At 58.2% G+C, this 16,323-nt stretch overlaps 1 protein-coding gene across 1 annotated transcript in view; it reads right to left on the reverse strand.

The window, feature by feature from the left end:
* MTHFS (methenyltetrahydrofolate synthetase) overlaps positions 1-6,133 on the reverse strand; it is a 48,131-nt gene extending 41,998 nt beyond the window's left edge. Inside the window, exon 1 of the mRNA XM_059678364.1 lies at positions 5,737-6,133. The gene's annotated coding sequence lies outside the window, so the exon portion shown is untranslated. The remainder of the gene's footprint in view (positions 1-5,736) is intronic.
* Positions 6,134-16,323: the final 10,190 nt, after the last annotated feature.

Here is a 16,323-nt window from a genome sequence, read left to right on the forward strand (position 1 = left end):
GGGGTGTGCAGGAGGCAGCTGATCGATGCTTCTCTCTCATCGGTGTTTCTAACTCTCTATCCCTCTCCCTTCCTCTCTGTAAAAAAATCAATAAAATATATTTTAAAAAATCAACTTTCTCCAGGTTTAGTCTCCAAATATAAGACCCACCCACCTCCAGTGGACGCCTGGGGGAGTTCCGATGAACGTGAGCATCTCCATCGGAAGGTAAAGGGTCTCCTCCCCCAACACGTCCCGTCCCCCCTCCTGGCCACAGGGGGGGCCGTCTCGGCCGGACATCACAGTCGATGCTGTTCCCATCCTCGGATTTCATTCATGAAAATGAAACTGGCCCGGACGTGCTGTGCTGTCGGTTCCCGTAACTGGGAGGATTTTGAGATTCGTCCATGTTGCTGAGTGTGGTGTGGTCTGTTCCTTTCTCTTTCTTTTTCTTCTAAATATATTTTTACTGATTTCAGAGAGGAAGGGAGATGGAGAAATAGAAACATCCATGATGAGAGAGAATCATGGACCAGCTGCCTCCTGCACGCCCCCCACTGGGGATCGAGCCCGCAACCCCTGCATGTGCCCTTGACTGGAATCGAACCCGGGATGCTTCAGTCCGCAGGCCGAGGCTCTATCCACTGAGCCACACCGGCCAGGGCTGTTCTTTTCTTTTCTTTTTTTTGGGGGAATCCTCACCTGAGGATATTTTTCCAGTGATTTTTAGGGAGAGTGGAAGAGAGAGGGAGGGACGGAGAGAAACAGCGATGTGAGAGAGACCCGTCGATGGGTTGCCTCCTGCACGCGCCCCGACCAGACGTGCCCTTGACGGGAATCAAGCCGGCCGGCGCTCTACCCACTGAGCCACACCGGCCGGGGCTGGTCTGTTCCTTCCTGTAACAGAGCAGCGGTCTCTGGCGAGGGCGCCACACCGGTCAGTGTCTCTCCGGACAGTGGGCGTCGGTGCTGCCGACAGCTGGGGCTGCGGCGGCTCCCGCTGCTCCGACCACTTGCAGGGAGGGTTCTCAGGGAACACAGGCATTCATTCCTGCCCGAGGCGCTGGCCTGCTGGGCCGCCCGGAAGTCGAGTCTGTTGACGAGGACCTGGCTCTCCCAGTCTCTGCCCCAGTCTCCGTGCGGGCACGTCCCCACGTATCTTGCGTAAAATGCCGAGGAGTGGAATTTCCGGTTCAGTGATACATGACCTGTTTTTGTCTTGTGTTGTTGTGTCTGTTTTGGGAAAGATAAGCTTAACTTCGTCAGAAGCTGCCAGGCCGCATGCCAAAGCGATCTCGCCATTCTGTGCTCCGACCGGCGCCCGGGAGGCCCGAGCGATCCACATCCTGCCCACACTTGGCCTTGTCGGTCCGTTTAACTTAGCCGGCCTGAGGCCGACGTGTGGTGACAGCTCATCGAGGTTGTAATGTGCGTCTTCAAGATTAGCAATGAATTCCCGGCTGGTGTGGCTCAGTGGTTGAGCGTCGACCCATGAACCAGGAGGTCACGGTTCGATTCGCGGTCAGGGCACAGGCCCGGGTTGGGAGCTCCATCCCCAGTGTGGGGCGTGCAGGAGGCAAACGGTCCGTGATTCTCTCTCATCGCGGATGTTTCTCTCCCTCATTCCCTCTCCCATCCTCTCGGAAAGCAATTTCTTTTTTTTTTTTTAAATATATTTTATTGATTTTTTACAGAGAGGAAGGGAGAGAGATAGTCAGAAACATCGATGAGAGAGAAACATTGATCAGCTGCCTCCTGCACATCTCCCAGGTACGTGCCCTTGACTGGAATCGAACCTGGGACCTTTCAGTCCGCAAGCCGACGCTCTATCCACTGAGCCAAACCGGTTTCGGCGCAATTTCTATATTTAAAAGAAAAGAAATAGAAGCGCCGTTGAATCAGTGTCTCTGTGACCCGTCTGGCACTTGGCGACCCCCCTTCCCCAGGGATATCTTCTGTGTTCTAGGAACTCGGTTAGAGAAGCGAAAGCCCCACCCCAGCTTAGAAAACCGGGGGGGGGGGCTCCCCAGAATCTTCTACCCCCGCTTCCCATCTCTCCAGGGATCTGAACTGTCACGGGTGTAAAGGGAAAAGTCACAGGCAGGGGGACACGCATCCTTGTCAAGTGAGGGTGTCAGGGAGACCCCGCCCCTGCCCTCCAGGCCTCCCACTGGAGCTGAGTCTCTGTAGGAACCTGGAGGACTGAAGGTTGAAGGTCAGGGGTCCCCCCTGTGTCACTGGGGGCCGTGTCTGCCGGGCTCTGGCCGCGTGGAAGATGAGTGAGGGCCTCAGGGCCCGGCACCAGCCATCACCTCCCATCTCCCTTTGCGCTCACTGCTCCGGTCGCCCCTCAGCCACAAGGGACTTGGGGTCACTCCGTTGGATAAAAAGGGGCCACGTGCTGAGCTGACCGGCTCAGGGGAGCCTGCGTGGCGGCCTGGCGAACCCAGAGGCCTCAGGCGGCCGCCCAGGACAGTCTGACCTTGACCTTGAACTAGCAGCAGCTGAGGTGGGGAGTCCGTCCTCGGCCGGGATCTTCCCTGGCCCGTCAGCCTCGGCCTTCGCTGGGCCTGTCTGCGGTCTGTCTGCGTCTGGGACCCCATGGCGCTGGAAGGCCACGGTCATGTCCCTTTTCCCGGCCTCACGGCCCAGGCCCCGCTCTGTGGGGACCACTGACCCCCCCTTGTCCTGAGCTCACTGCTGGCTGTTAACTCCTGCACCCGCAGGAAGGGGCAGGTGTCCGTCATCTTACCTGTTAGCCAATCCCAGGGGTTCCCGCTGTGCTTGCTCCCGTCTCCCTGACCCATCCCCAGGGGGGTTCATGTCACCCACCTCTGCCCTTCCTTCTATTGCAACGAGTGAAAATAGGCGAAAGACAGGCGGTTGTGGGCAGTTTGGCTCAAACAAACTCACAAAGATTGTTTACAGGTTTGGGTGTTGTTATGGTAACGCCCCCCTTCCTTGCCTGGGACTCAAACAGACCCCCCCCCCAGAGGGAGGGCCAGCCCAGCCCCCACCCGCCCTTTCTGTCCGTGTCCTGCCCGCCAAGCCGGTGGCCGGCCGCTGGCTGCCCGGGACACAGGGGATCCTGGCTGCACTTGAGGGGCCCCCTCCTCAGCCATGGGAGCCCCGGAGGCCACCTTCCTACTGACGGGACGGCAGCCAGATGGCTCCTCCCGGCCCCTCCAGGCGCTGGGCAGGCGGCGGGCCTCGGGGACCCCGAGGGCACCAGGACCCGTTCAGGTTTTACCACATTTTTCCAACCGTGTGTCTGAGGCAGGGGCAGCTGAGAACTCAGACCTGAGTCCGGGGTGGAGGTGGGGGAGGAGGCGGCCTCCGGCGTCATCCTTCTGTAGAATGTTTACCCAGAAGGTTCGGGCTGGGCTCGGAGGACAGAGAAAACCAGACCGCCCTGTCCTCAGGGGTCCCCAGCCCGGAGTCACCAGCAACTGAGTCAAAAGCAAGGAGACAGGACTGACGGAGACGCTATTGTCAAAGGGCAGGAGGAGCGGGGGCTGGCGAGGAGGCAGGGACCCCGACACAAGGATTTCCACAGGGAGAGTGAATACTATGGGCATCTTGGAGGTGGCAGGAATGATGCCGGCAACTCCCCTCATTTAAAGCCCCCAAAGTCTTTTTTTTTTAAAAATATATTTTTATTGATGTCAGAGAGGAAGAGAGAGAGAGAGAAACATCCATGATGAGAGAGAACCATGGACTGGCTGCCTCCTGCACGCCCCCTGCTGGGGATCAGCCCGCAACCCGGGCCTGTGCCCTGACCGGAATTGAACCTGGGACCCTACAGTCCCCAGGCCGACGCTCTACCCACTGAGCCACACCAGCCAGGGCAAAGCCGCCAGAGTCTTAACTCTGCTCCGCAGGGCAGGGACCTGATGCCCAGAACAGACGGGTCCATTCCTAGAACCAGCAGAGCCAGGAACAGAACCCAGGGCCGGGGGACCCCAAGGTACATCCATCAAGTGCCATTTGTAGGTTCGTCCTACATTCGCGTATGGGCAGGAATGAACAGACGCAGGCATCTCCCAGCCCCGTTCACCATCACAAACTCAGGTACCAGCTCATTTACTCTGGGTTCCGGAGGCCGGTGCTGCTGGGCCCCGCCGGGCCAGCTGAGCGCCCAAGACCCGCTCAATAGGCCGCCGCAGAGCGCCACCTCGTGTTCACAAGGGGAACTGCAGCACAGGCCCAGCCGCCCTCGCAATCCAGGAGCCCCTTTCCACAGGGCTTCAGGTCGGGGTGCAAAGCGCTCCAGGCTCCTCCAGCAAAGGTCTGGCCCAGCCCGAGAAACCCGGGGCCCCGGGAAGGGGCCACAGCAGCTCCTCCCCGGGACACACCTGCAAGCCTGACCTGCCCCACCGGTTGCATCTGCAGTAAAATTCTTCCTGTTTGAAGGAATCCCTCGTGGGGGGCAGCCCTTTCCTGGGCACTGGGGGTTCGGGAGGGAAGACGTAGCCTCCGACTTGCCCACCGTCTAATGAAGGAGGCAGCCACGCCCACGCCTCTTGCAAACCCACGTAGCAAGAGCTCGGACGGAGGGGGACACAGGGTGCGTTCCCTGATGGCACAAGGACGTTGTAGTACGTGTAGGAGTTTGTCAGGCTGAGGAGGAAGCGCTGATAGAGGAATGGGGGGGGGGGGCAGGGAGGGCGCGGACAGGCTGCCATTTCCACATAAACCAGAACCCAATCACCAGAGGAAGAGAGGCTGGGGGTGGTCAGAGGGCAGATCATAAAAGGTCTAAAGCCATGCTAACGGGAGGAGACCTTATCCAGGGGACAACAGAGAGGAGGGGAAGGCTTTGCCCCAGTCACACTTGCACCCGAGGAGGGGCATTCCAGGAACGGATGCCGAGTGAGAGAGGGCGACAGTGATGGAGGCTGGTCAGGATGATCCTCCAAGCTCTCAACGTTTCTGTAACCAGGGGAGACATGCTCAGCCCTGATGAAGGTCCAGTGGGGAAGAACTGGGGTTTGGGAAAGAAAATACAGAGGGGTTTTTTCTGTTGATAATGTTAACTGGTCAGTCGTATGTGCTTTTTTAAAAATATTTTTTTATTGATGTCAGAGAGGAAGGGAGAGGGAGAGAAACATCGATGATGAGAGAATCATGGGCCGGCCGCCTCCTGCACGCCCCACGCTGGGAATCGAGCCTGCAACCCGGGCCTGTGCCCTTGACCAGGAATTGAACCGTGACCTCCTGGTTCATGGGTAGATGCTCAACCCCTGAGCCACGCCGTCCAGGCCGTATATACTTTTTGATGGACTTACTTATCAGTCATCTGCCGACTTTAAAGTCAGGTAAACCTAACCGGCGTGGCTCACTGGGTAGAGCATGAGCCTGCGGACTGAAGGGTCCCGGGTTCGATTCCGGTCAAGGGCATGTGCCTTAGCTGGGGGCACATCCCTAGCGGGGGGCGTGCAGGAAGCAGCTGATTGATGTTTCTCTCTCATCGATGTTTCTAGCTCTCTATCCCTCTCCCTTCCTCTCTGTAAAAAATCAATAAAATAAATTGGAGAAAAAAAAACCTGACACAAGGACTTGAAAAGAATATAAAGAGAGAATGCTCCCTCCTCTGGGCGATCAGAATTTGACGGAGGTCATCTGCTCTGAACCTGCGCGCAGTAAAGATGACTCCTAACTAATCGGCTCATGACGGCGTCTTGTCCAGCTCGCTGATTTGCGATACAACAATATTAAAAAAAAAAAACAACTTTAAAAAATAAAGGGATTCCATACCTGCAGGAGGAAGCTGGCTCAGGGATGGACCGCATTCACCGCCGCCGTCCCATCCGGCGAGGGGCTCCTGTCCTGGCGCCCCGGCCCCGGTGAGGTCCGTCCCCACTGCAGGGACAGGAATGCCCGCGGATGTGGCTCTGCCCCGACATCACGTCGCGGCGGAAACGACCGCCAAGCCCCGTGAACCCGCGGCCCAGGCGACTTTTAAGCCCGGGCGACGCTGAGGCCGGCGGGACCAAACCTCGGTGGGATGTCCGGTCGCTGCCGAAATGACGTGACAGATGACGTCATGCCGCAAGCAGGCGTGACGTTCAGACGCGGCAGAAGAGACATTTAAATCCGCTTTGCGGGGTGGCAGGCACCGTGACGTTTCAGCTGGACCTGTGTTGGCTGCGGAAGGGATGTGAATCCCGGGCTGATTCGCAGCCATTTTGACGTCGCAGCCCATCGACAGCGCAGCCGGGAGGACCTTCCTTGCGCCGGAAATGACGCTTTTGGAGCGCCACCCGACTCTTCGACCTTTCGTCGCGCCGGAAATGACGCTTTTCGGAACGCGACCCATACTCATCGGACCTCTTTCGCGACGTTGGTTTAAACTGGTCACCTGGCCATTTTGACCTTCTCTGCGACGGAAATGACGTCTGTCCAAGCGCCACTTTTCACGGCGCCGGGAATGACGTTTATTTGAGTGCGACCGCACCATCCCGTTGACCTTCCCGAGGATGGAAATGACGTTTAACCCCAGTTGACCTAGGAGCAGCCGCCAGGTTGTTGCATCTGAAATGACGCCGTTTTACGCATTTATTATGTTTTTAGAGAGAGAAGCATCGATTTGTTGTTGGACACAGTGATGCTTTTATGCCTTGATTCCTGCAGCTGCCCTGACTGGGGACCACACCCACCACCTTGGTGTACGGGGCTCGAACTCCCCTGATAAATGGCTGGGCCGGAAGTGACGTTCAACCCCATTGGCCATCGCAGCGTTTTTTTGTTTTTTAAATTTTGTTTTATTGCTTAAAATATTACAAAGAGTATTACATAGGTCTCCCCTTTATTTCTTCTCTCTCGACCTTCCCCTGGCCTCCTCTACCCCCCAGTGTCTTGTGTCCATTGGTTATGCTGATCTGCATGCATACAATCCTTCGGTTGATCTCTTACCCACCGCCCCCCACCACCACCCCCACCCCTCCCCGGCCTTCCCGCTGTAGTTTGACTGTCTGTTCCAGGCTGCTCTGCCTCTGTATCTATATTTGTTCATCAGTTTACAATCGTCTTAATTATCCATAAATGAGTGAGATCATCACAGCGTTTTTTGAGGTCTTGTCGTGGTGGAAATGACGTTCCAACCCGCCTGACACAGTGGCCACTGTAACCCGTCCAGCTAAAAAGTCATGTCTGTGATGTGGGCACCGCTGGGCAGAGTCTTGTCCGTGTGATGTCATGCCCAGGTGACAGCTTAGGCCACATGAGGTTGTGTGGCACCTGACCTGACCTCAAGTCCTTGGAACTAAAAGGGGGCACACGGAGGGAGGTTTCTGACTGAGCTTGTTGCTGTCTGTCTGCCTCCGTGGGCCTCAGTCTACTGGTCTGTGAAATGGGCCCACAGCATCCCCTGCTTGTCTGCACTCGGGGTGCCCAGAGGCAGACTCAGTGTCCAGGGTCACGTTTCTCCTCGCAGCTGGTTATGCTCCGTCTGCACCCTGCTTCCTGCTGGAGTCCCCCTCCCGCCTCCACGTGCAGGCTGCCGGGGTCGCCCGCTTGCATCACAGCCCCTTGGGCCTCTCCTGGCTCCTGCCCTCTGGTTTGGTCTGACACCTTCCGATTGAGAGCTCAGCAGGCAAAGCATGGAAATGCTTCACTTTTAAATCTCTTGTAACATAAGACTAAGTGTTGACATTTTTTTTAGAATTAGAGGCCTGGTGCACAAAATTCATGCAAGGTGGGGGGTGTTACTCAGTCCAGCCTGCACCCTCTCCAATCTGGGACCCCTCGGGGGATGTCTGACTGCCGGTTTAGGCCTGATGCCGCAGGCAGTCGGACATCCCTCTCGCAATCCGGGACCGCTGGCTCCTGACTGCTCATCTGCCTGCCTGCTTGGTCACCCCTAACCCCTCTGCCTGCCAGCCTGAGCACCCCTAACCACTCTCCCCTGCTGGCCTGAGCACCCCTAACCACTCTCCCCTACCGGCTTGATCACTCCTAACCGCCTCTGCCTTGGCCCCGCCACCATGGCTTTGTCCGGCAGGACGTCCGGTCTATCGGATCTAATTAGCATATTACCCTTTCATTAGTATAGATTCTATTTCTTTTTGTATTTAAAAAAAATGTTATTGAAGCTTTTTTCCCCCTTCTAATATTGTGAGGACCTGGGACTTGATTCTGGAGGCCCTGCTGGGTCATACCGTCCCATGCACTCCTCCCAAGTCAGACGCCTCAGGTCTGTGCAATGCCTCCTCCCTGCCTGGGTCCAAGGAAGGGGGAAGCCAACACCAGGTCTTTGCTTCTTTGCTGCCCCATCCCTGCCCCCCAACACCTAGAGGGCATTCCAGGCCTCGCCAGACTTCAAGCATCACCCACCGGCTGGCTGCACACCTCCACCATCACCATGACGGACGCTGGGCCGAGGATGGCAGGAGATTGAAGCCCTTAGTCATTAGCGGCGTGGCATGCTCACAGCTGGGGCGGGTCCCAGCTGCTAGGGGAGATATCACAGGAACACGCCCGCTGTCCTGGAGATGTTACGGAGGCAGGCTTTGCGGTGGGTGCGTCAAAGCGGGCAGGACAGAACCCCGCCCCAGGTGCAAAGGCCCGGGACGTCCAGCTGGGTTCCCTCACTCCCCTGGCCCGGCCACTCCTGTCACCCCATTTCCTGACCTCCGAGTTCTTGGTTTGGCCGCGTAACTTGCAGAACCTCCCCTGCCTGTGATTAGATGAGTAAGAAAACGCAGCCTAAACAAACAGCCTTCAAATTAGCTGCAAGGTGAGCCGATGAGGACGAGCACACGCCAGTGAGTGGGAAGCGTGTGATGCTAACCATTCCTCTTGCAGCACCTGCCTGCTGCTTGCTGCCCTCTCTCTCCTTCCTGTCTGAGCCTCTCTGCCTGCCCCCTGGCCAGCCTCCAAGACAGGGAGACTTGGGGGGGGGGTGCCCAGGGGCTTTGAAAGGTTTCACTTGTCTCCCTCTTGCTCCCTGTCTTTTTGAAAAGTAAACCACATTCGATGACCCTCTGCTTACAACCCTTCAAAGATAGGTCATTACTTCCAGGAAGAATTCCAAAACCCTTAAGATGTCCACGGAAGCGGAGGTACCGTCCCGTCCCTGCTTCTTTTCGACTCCAGGCTGCAACCCCCTCCTGCCCCAGGGCCTTTGCACACCCTGCTATTCTTGCTCCTTGAAAGCTCTTCTCCTCCGCTCTTCAGCTGGCTCTTCGTTTAGAAGCTCATCCTGCCCCCTTATGCTCACACAGTACTGTGTCATTTCCCCCTCAGATACTTTGTCAAGCTTTTTAATTACACTAGAGGCCTGATGCACGAAATTCGTGTGGGGGGTGGTGGGGAGGGCGTCCCTCAGCCCAGCCTGCACCCTCTCCAATCTGGGACCGCTGGCTCCTAATTGCTCACCTGCCTGCCTGTCTGATCGCCCTTAACCCCTCTGTCTGCCTGCCTGATGGCCCCTAACTGCTCTCCCCTGCCTGTCTGATCGCCCTTAACCCCTCTGTCTGCCGGCCTGATGGCCCCTAACTGCTCTCCCCTGCCTGTCTGATCGCCCTTAACCCCTCTGTCTGCCGGCCTGATGGCCCCTAACTGCTCTCCCCTGCCTGTCTGATCGCCCTTAACCCCTCTGTCTGCCTGCCTGATGGCCCCTAACTGCTCTCCCCTGCCAGCCTGATCACCCCTAACCGCCTCTGTCTGCCGGCCTGATGGCCCCTAACTGCTCTCCCCTGCCTGTCTGATCGCCCTTAACCCCTCTGTCTGCCGGCCTGATGGCCCCTAACTGCTCTCCCCTGCCTGTCTGATCGCCCTTAACCCCTCTGTCTGCCGGCCTGATGGCCCCTAACTGCTCTCCCCTGCCTGTCTGATCGCCCCTAACCCCTCTGTCTGCCGGCCTGATGGCCCCTAACTGCTCTCCCCTGCCAGCCTGATCACCCCTAACCCCTCTGTCTGCCTGCCTGATGGCCCCTAACTGCTCTCCCCTGCCTGTCTGATCGCCCCTAACCCCTCTGTCTGCCGGCCTGATGGCCCCTAACTGCTCTCCCCTGCCTGTCTGATCGCCCCTAACCCCTCTGTCTGCCGGCCTGATGGCCCCTAACTGCTCTCCCCTGCCTGTCTGATCGCCCCTAACCCCTCTGTCTGCCGGCCTGATGGCCCCTAACTGCTCTCCCCTGCCTGTCTGATCGCCCCTAACCCCTCTGTCTGCCGGCCTGATGGCCCCTAACTGCTCTCCCCTGCCTGTCTGATCGCCCTTAACCCCTCTGTCTGCCGGCCTGATGGCCCCTAACTGCTCTCCCCTGCCTGTCTGATCGCCCTTAACCCCTCTGTCTGCCGGCCTGATGGCCCCTAACTGCTCTCCCCTGCCTGTCTGATCGCCCTTAACCCCTCTGTCTGCCGGCCTGATGGCCCCTAACTGCTCTCCCCTGCCAGCCTGATCACCCCTAACCGCCTCTGTCTGCCGGCCTGATGGCCCCTAACTGCTCTCCCCTGCCTGTCTGATCGCCCTTAACCCCTCTGTCTGCCGGCCTGATGGCCCCTAACTGCTCTCCCCTGCCTGTCTGATCGCCCTTAACCCCTCTGTCTGCCGGCCTGATGGCCCCTAACTGCTCTCCCCTGCCTGTCTGATCGCCCTTAACCCCTCTGTCTGCCGGCCTGATGGCCCCTAACTGCTCTCCCCTGCCTGTCTGATCGCCCCTAACCCCTCTGTCTGCCGGCCTGATGGCCCCTAACTGCTCTCCCCTGCCAGCCTGATCGCCCCTAACCGCCTCTGCCTTGGCCCCTGCCACCATGGCTTTGTCCGGGGGATGTCAAGTCTAATTCTCACATTATGCTTTTTATTAGTAAAGATGTTTATTTGTGTGATGATTCGTTTCAGGTTTGTGGCCCTAATTAGACTTCGGAAAGGCAGCAACGGTGTCTGATTTGCTCGTCGCTGGGTCCTTGAGGCCTAGAATCGTGACACTTAAGTAGCCAACGGGGATGCTCTGAGGATTGCTGAGTTTGAATAATTTCAGCCAGCTGTGGGCCTGACAGGAGCTGTCCTTAATCTTCTGACACCTGGTCTCCTGGGATGTGAGCGCCCCCTAGAGGTGGCGGCTGGGGGTGTGGGCTCTGGAGTGGTTGGCCTGCACTGGGATGCAGTGTTCCTATCTGCCAGGGACTCTGGGAACGGGGCTCATGGATCGGCGGCCTCCTGCACGCCCCCTACTGGGCATGTGCCCTGTTCGGGAATTGAACCTTGACCTCCTGGTTCAGAGGTGGATGCTTAACCACTGAGCCACACTGGCTGGGCCAGGGCTGGGGGTGATCCTTCTCCTATGAGCCTCTGTACCCTGCCAGTGCCCTGCCCGGGCTTTGGGGAGCCCAGTGTCCCTACGGGTGGGTGGGTATATGGATGGATGGATGGATGGTGCCCCTAAGGGTGGTGGGTGGACAGATGGATGGTGCCCTAAGGGTGATGGATGGACAGATGGATGGTGCCCTAAGGGTGATGTATGGACAGATGGATGGTGCCCTAAGGGTGGTGGATGGACAGATGGATGGTGCCCTAAGGGTGATGTATGGACAGATGGATGGTGCCCTAAGGGTGGTGGGTGGACAGATGGATGGTGCCCTAAGGGTGATGTATGGACGGATGGATGGTGCCCTAAGGGTGGTGGATGGACGGATGGATGGTGCCCTAAGGGTGATGGGTGGACGGATGGATGGTGCCCTAAGGGTGGTGGGTGGACGGATGGATGGTGCCCTAAGGGTGCTGGGTGGACGGATGGTGAAGCTGTATCTGGCTGGGCTCATTGGGAAAGGGTACGGTTGTCAGGCCTGTGTGATTACCCGAGATGGCCGGCCCTGGCAGGGTGCCGGCAGGGAGGGTGTCACAGGTCACATAGCTGCCATCGCACGCCGGTGAGTGGGCGTCGTCATTCCCATCACAACGGTGGCCGTCTTCTGGGGCAGCCTCGGGAACACAGAGCCTTTCATTAACGCAGCGGAGAACACAGTGAGTGCGAGACCACGGCGAGAAGACACGGGGCCTTCACCTGGTGGGACTCGCAGGTGATTTCCCAACAGCAAGCACCACGCGGGGCCTCGGTGGGCGAGGAGCAGAGCTGAACGCCGAGCTCCCTCTCCGCTGGCCTGTGAGCTGCTCATCGCCAAGCCTGCAGCCAGGTCCACGGCCAGGGCCAGGCTCCCGGGGGCCCCCCACGGCTTCAACGCCTCGTGGACACGCTGGCCAGACCCCCGGCTTGCCGACCGTATCCAAGCTCTCTGCACATTTAAACTTGGTCGGGCTCGGCCGGCCGGTGCGGCTCAGTGGTTGAGCATTGACCTGTGAGCCAGGAGGTCAGGGTTCGATTCCCGGTCAGGGCACAGGCCCGGGTTGCGGGCTCCATCCCCAGTGTGGGATGTGCAGGAGGCGGCCGATCCAGGATTCCCTCTCATCGTTGATGTCTCTCTCTCTCTCCCTTCCTCTCTGACATCAATACAAATATTGAAAAAATAAAATGTTCTCTTCACGGCCTCAGCAGGGGTCTCCACTTCAGTGGGCATCCCTCCCTCCCGCCCCCAGACCCGCCCCGGTCAGATCCCCGCTGGCCACCCGGCATCTCCCTCTGCTTCGCTCCGAACACTCACCCAGAGCCCGCAGCCTGCAGATCCCTCCTGTGCACCCTCCCCAGGTCCCCTCTGCTGCTGCCTTGGCGTTCTCGGATTCTGATCGCTTTCCTGTCCCGACTACTGGTTAGTCTCCTAATTGGTCCCTGAATCATTCTGCCTCTGCTCCAGTCTGTCTGTCTGTCTGTTGTCTGTCCATCCACCATCCATCCATCGTCCATCCATCCATTCATCATCCATCACCCTTCCATTCATTATCCATCCATCCACCATCCATCCACCATCCATCCATCCACCATCCTTCCATCCATCCATCCACCCACCCACCCACCCACCCATCCATCCAACCACCATCCATCCATCCACCCACCCACCCACCCATCCATCCATCCACCATCCATCCATCCACCATCCATCCATCCATCCATCCAACCACCATCCATCCCTCCATCCAGCCACCCACCCACCCATCCATCCAGCCACCTATCCATCCATCTGCCCATCCAGTTGGCACTTATGAAATGCGTCACCGTGTGCTAGGCTGTGTAAATACTATCAGAAATGAGACGCTGCCAGAGGAGCACCCACATTAAGGAAACAGCCCCACGGACGAACACGTAATTACCGGCGATCGGGGTGACACCGCCAGGTTACGAAAGCGTCACGATGGGGCCTGACGCTGGTGGAGGGGTCGGGGAGCCTGCCCGGGGAGGTGGCCTTCAGCCGAGGTCTAATGCTTGGAGGGGGAGGAGTGCGGGACCAGGCTCTTCCAAGCAGAGGGAAGAGTGAGGCAGGTGGGACAGGACACGCTGGGGACCCTGAAAGTCCCAGGTGGGGCCGGAAGCTGTCTTTTTTAAAATATATTTTTATTGATGTCAGAGAGGAAGGGAGGAGAGGTAGAAACTTCCATGATGAGAGAGAATCATGGACCGGCTGCCTCCTGCACACCCCCCGCTGGGGATCGAGCCCGCAACCCCGGGCCTGTGCCCTTGACCAGAAATCGAACCCGGGACCCTTCCGTCTGCAGGCCAACAATCTACCCACTGAGCCACACCGGCCGGGGCTGGAGGCAAGTTCTTTTTATTGCTGCATTCCGTTTCCACAGTCTGTGAGGGAGCCGCCGAATGAATGGGTGAAGGGAGGATGGAGGCAGATGGACCAGGTATGAAGCCATAACCCACAGCACAGCCTGCAACCGGGAAACAGAGCTACAGCCTCCAGGTCTCCCCGGCCCAGGGGTGCCCCCCCCCACTGCGCCCAGGACGGCACGCGGCACCCTGCCTCTGACGGACCGGCTCTCCTCCTCCTCCCTGGGCACCAGCCCACAGGGACTGGCCTTGTTTACCGCCACGGCCCGACGCCCAGCCCACCGCTTGCAGACCCAGCAGCCCACGTCAAGACTTAACGAGCTGGTCCGGGCAGGAGGCAGACACAGAGAGAGCATCGGAGGCCGTGGGCGGGGAGGGTGGAGTCGCCAGTGAGTCAACGGCCAGTCAGCGGCCAGCGGCAGCTGGCACGGGAGGCCCGGAGCCGCGTGGGGCCCGCACCTGCCGGGGGCACGTGACGGGCAGGTCTGGGGACAGGCCCGGGGCCGCCAGGGGTGAGCGAGGACGCAGGTGCGGGAGCGGCGAGGAGGAGCCACGGGGTGGGCCCCTACTGGCTGCCCTAAGGCTCTGGCCTGCACCTGCCAGGTCACGCCTCGGCCTTTCAAAGGAGACACCTGCCCGGCCGGTGCGGCTCAATGGTTGGGACGTCCACCTAGGAACCAGGAAGTCAGGGTTCGATCCCCGGACAGGCCTGGGTTACGGGCTCCATCCCCAGTGGGGGGCGTGCAGGAGGCGGCCGATCCGTGATTCCCTCTCATCATGGATGTTTCTATCTCTCCCACTCCCTTCCTCTCTGACATCAATAAAAAATATATATATTATATAAAAAAAAAGAGACACCCACACAGGACACTTCACAGCTTCTCAACTGCTCGTGTGCCTGTGGGCCTGAGTTCCCCTGAGACACACGCACCTCTGGGGGGGTGGGTAGGGGGCTCCCTTTTCTTTTTTTAAAATATATTTTTATTGATTTCAGAGAGGAAGGGAGAGGGAGAGAGAAACATCCGTGATGAGAGAGAAACATGGACCAGCCGCCTCCTGCTCGCCCCCCACTGGGGATGGAGCCCGCAACCCGGACCTGTGCCCTGACCGGGAATCGAACCCGGGACCCTTCAGACCGCAGGCCGATGCTCTATCCACTGAGCCAAACTGCCTAGGGCCAGCCCTTGCTTTCTGACTTTATGTTATCACATTGTGAAAGTTGCATGTCAATCATTGTTTTTTTTTCCCCAATGAGAAAATGAAGGAATGTCTTTCTTATTTATTTATTTATTTATTTTTAAAGCTTTAAAAAAAAATTTTTTTTTTTTTTAATTTCAGAGAGGAAAGGAGAGAGAGATAGAAATGTCAATCAATGATGGGAGATGAGAGAGAGTCATAGATCGGCTGCCTCCTGCACGCCCCACACTGGGGTTCGAGTCCGCAACCCAGGCCTGTGCCCTTGACCGGGCTCGAACCCGGGACCCTTCAGTCCGCAGGCCGACACTCTATCCGCTGAGCCACACTGGCCAGGGGCTCATGGTGACCTCTCGGAAGCTCTGGCCGGGCGACTCCTGTGGGCTGCGCCCCGCACCCACCCAGCCGCACCCACTGGCTTGTGTGTGTTTCTGTGGGTGCATTTAACATCGGATTGCCGAGCCCCGCCCCGAAGGACCGGGAGTCCCCGGTTCGCCGTGTCCTCCAGCTCCAAGTCTCCCTGGAGCACTGTTCCCCGGTCTGGTCGGCAGCCGGGGGACCACAGGGCTGCCGCACCCGCCTTTCTCGGCTTCCTGGCCAGGCTCGGCGCCTGGACGGCCCTGCCTGCCAGGGGCTCTGAGCTGCTGGCCAGTGGCCCCGTGTGTCCTTACCCGCTGACCTATTGCAAAAGGCCGCCTGCTTTTAGGCTCGACGGGATCAGGTAACGAATTCGATAGCCTGTGTGACCACCGTGGGCCGACCGCTCATGTTTGGCTGGGCCCGCGCTGAGCATTCTGCAGGGACTGCCTCCCGTTTGACCAACCCAGTGAAGAAGGCGTCATCTCCACTTTGGGGACACGATATTGGAGCACAGCCCGGCCGGCGCGGCTCAGGGGCTGAGCATCGACCTATGAACCGGGAGGTCACGGGTTCGATTCCCGGTCAGGGCACAGGCCCGGGGTGTGGGCTCGATCCCCAGTGGGGGGCGTGCAGGAGGCAGCTGATCCCTGATTCTCTCTCATCATGGATGTTTCTATCTCCCTCTCCCTTCCTCTCTGAAATCAATAAAAACATATATATTTAAAACATATATATGCATTTTTTTAAAAATAAATCAACCAATGAATCATAATTAAGTGGAACAAATCTCTCTCTCAGATCAATAAATATTTTTTTTTTTTTAAAAAGAATCGGAAGAAAAATCAATTCTAAATAAACTCCACAAGAATTTCTTCTTCTCCTTGCCAGTTGGCGACGATCTTTCTGATGCTAACCCCCCCGCCCCCCCCCCTGCTCCCCATTAAGCCCTTCATGAGTCAGGGACGAATGCCACTCCCCCCAGGCCCTGCGGCCACCCGAACCGCCCTCCCCGGGGTGACCTCTGCGTGAACCCGAATGCACCTGTCAAGTCTGTCCTCATCAGACCTGAACTCCCCTCCCAGCAGCTCCGGACACGGCTGACCCCTGGCTCCCAGGACACGGT

Source organism: Myotis daubentonii, chromosome 21 (genome assembly GCF_963259705.1).
Source record: "Myotis daubentonii chromosome 21, mMyoDau2.1, whole genome shotgun sequence".
Lineage (NCBI taxonomy): Eukaryota > Metazoa > Chordata > Mammalia > Chiroptera > Vespertilionidae > Myotis > Myotis daubentonii.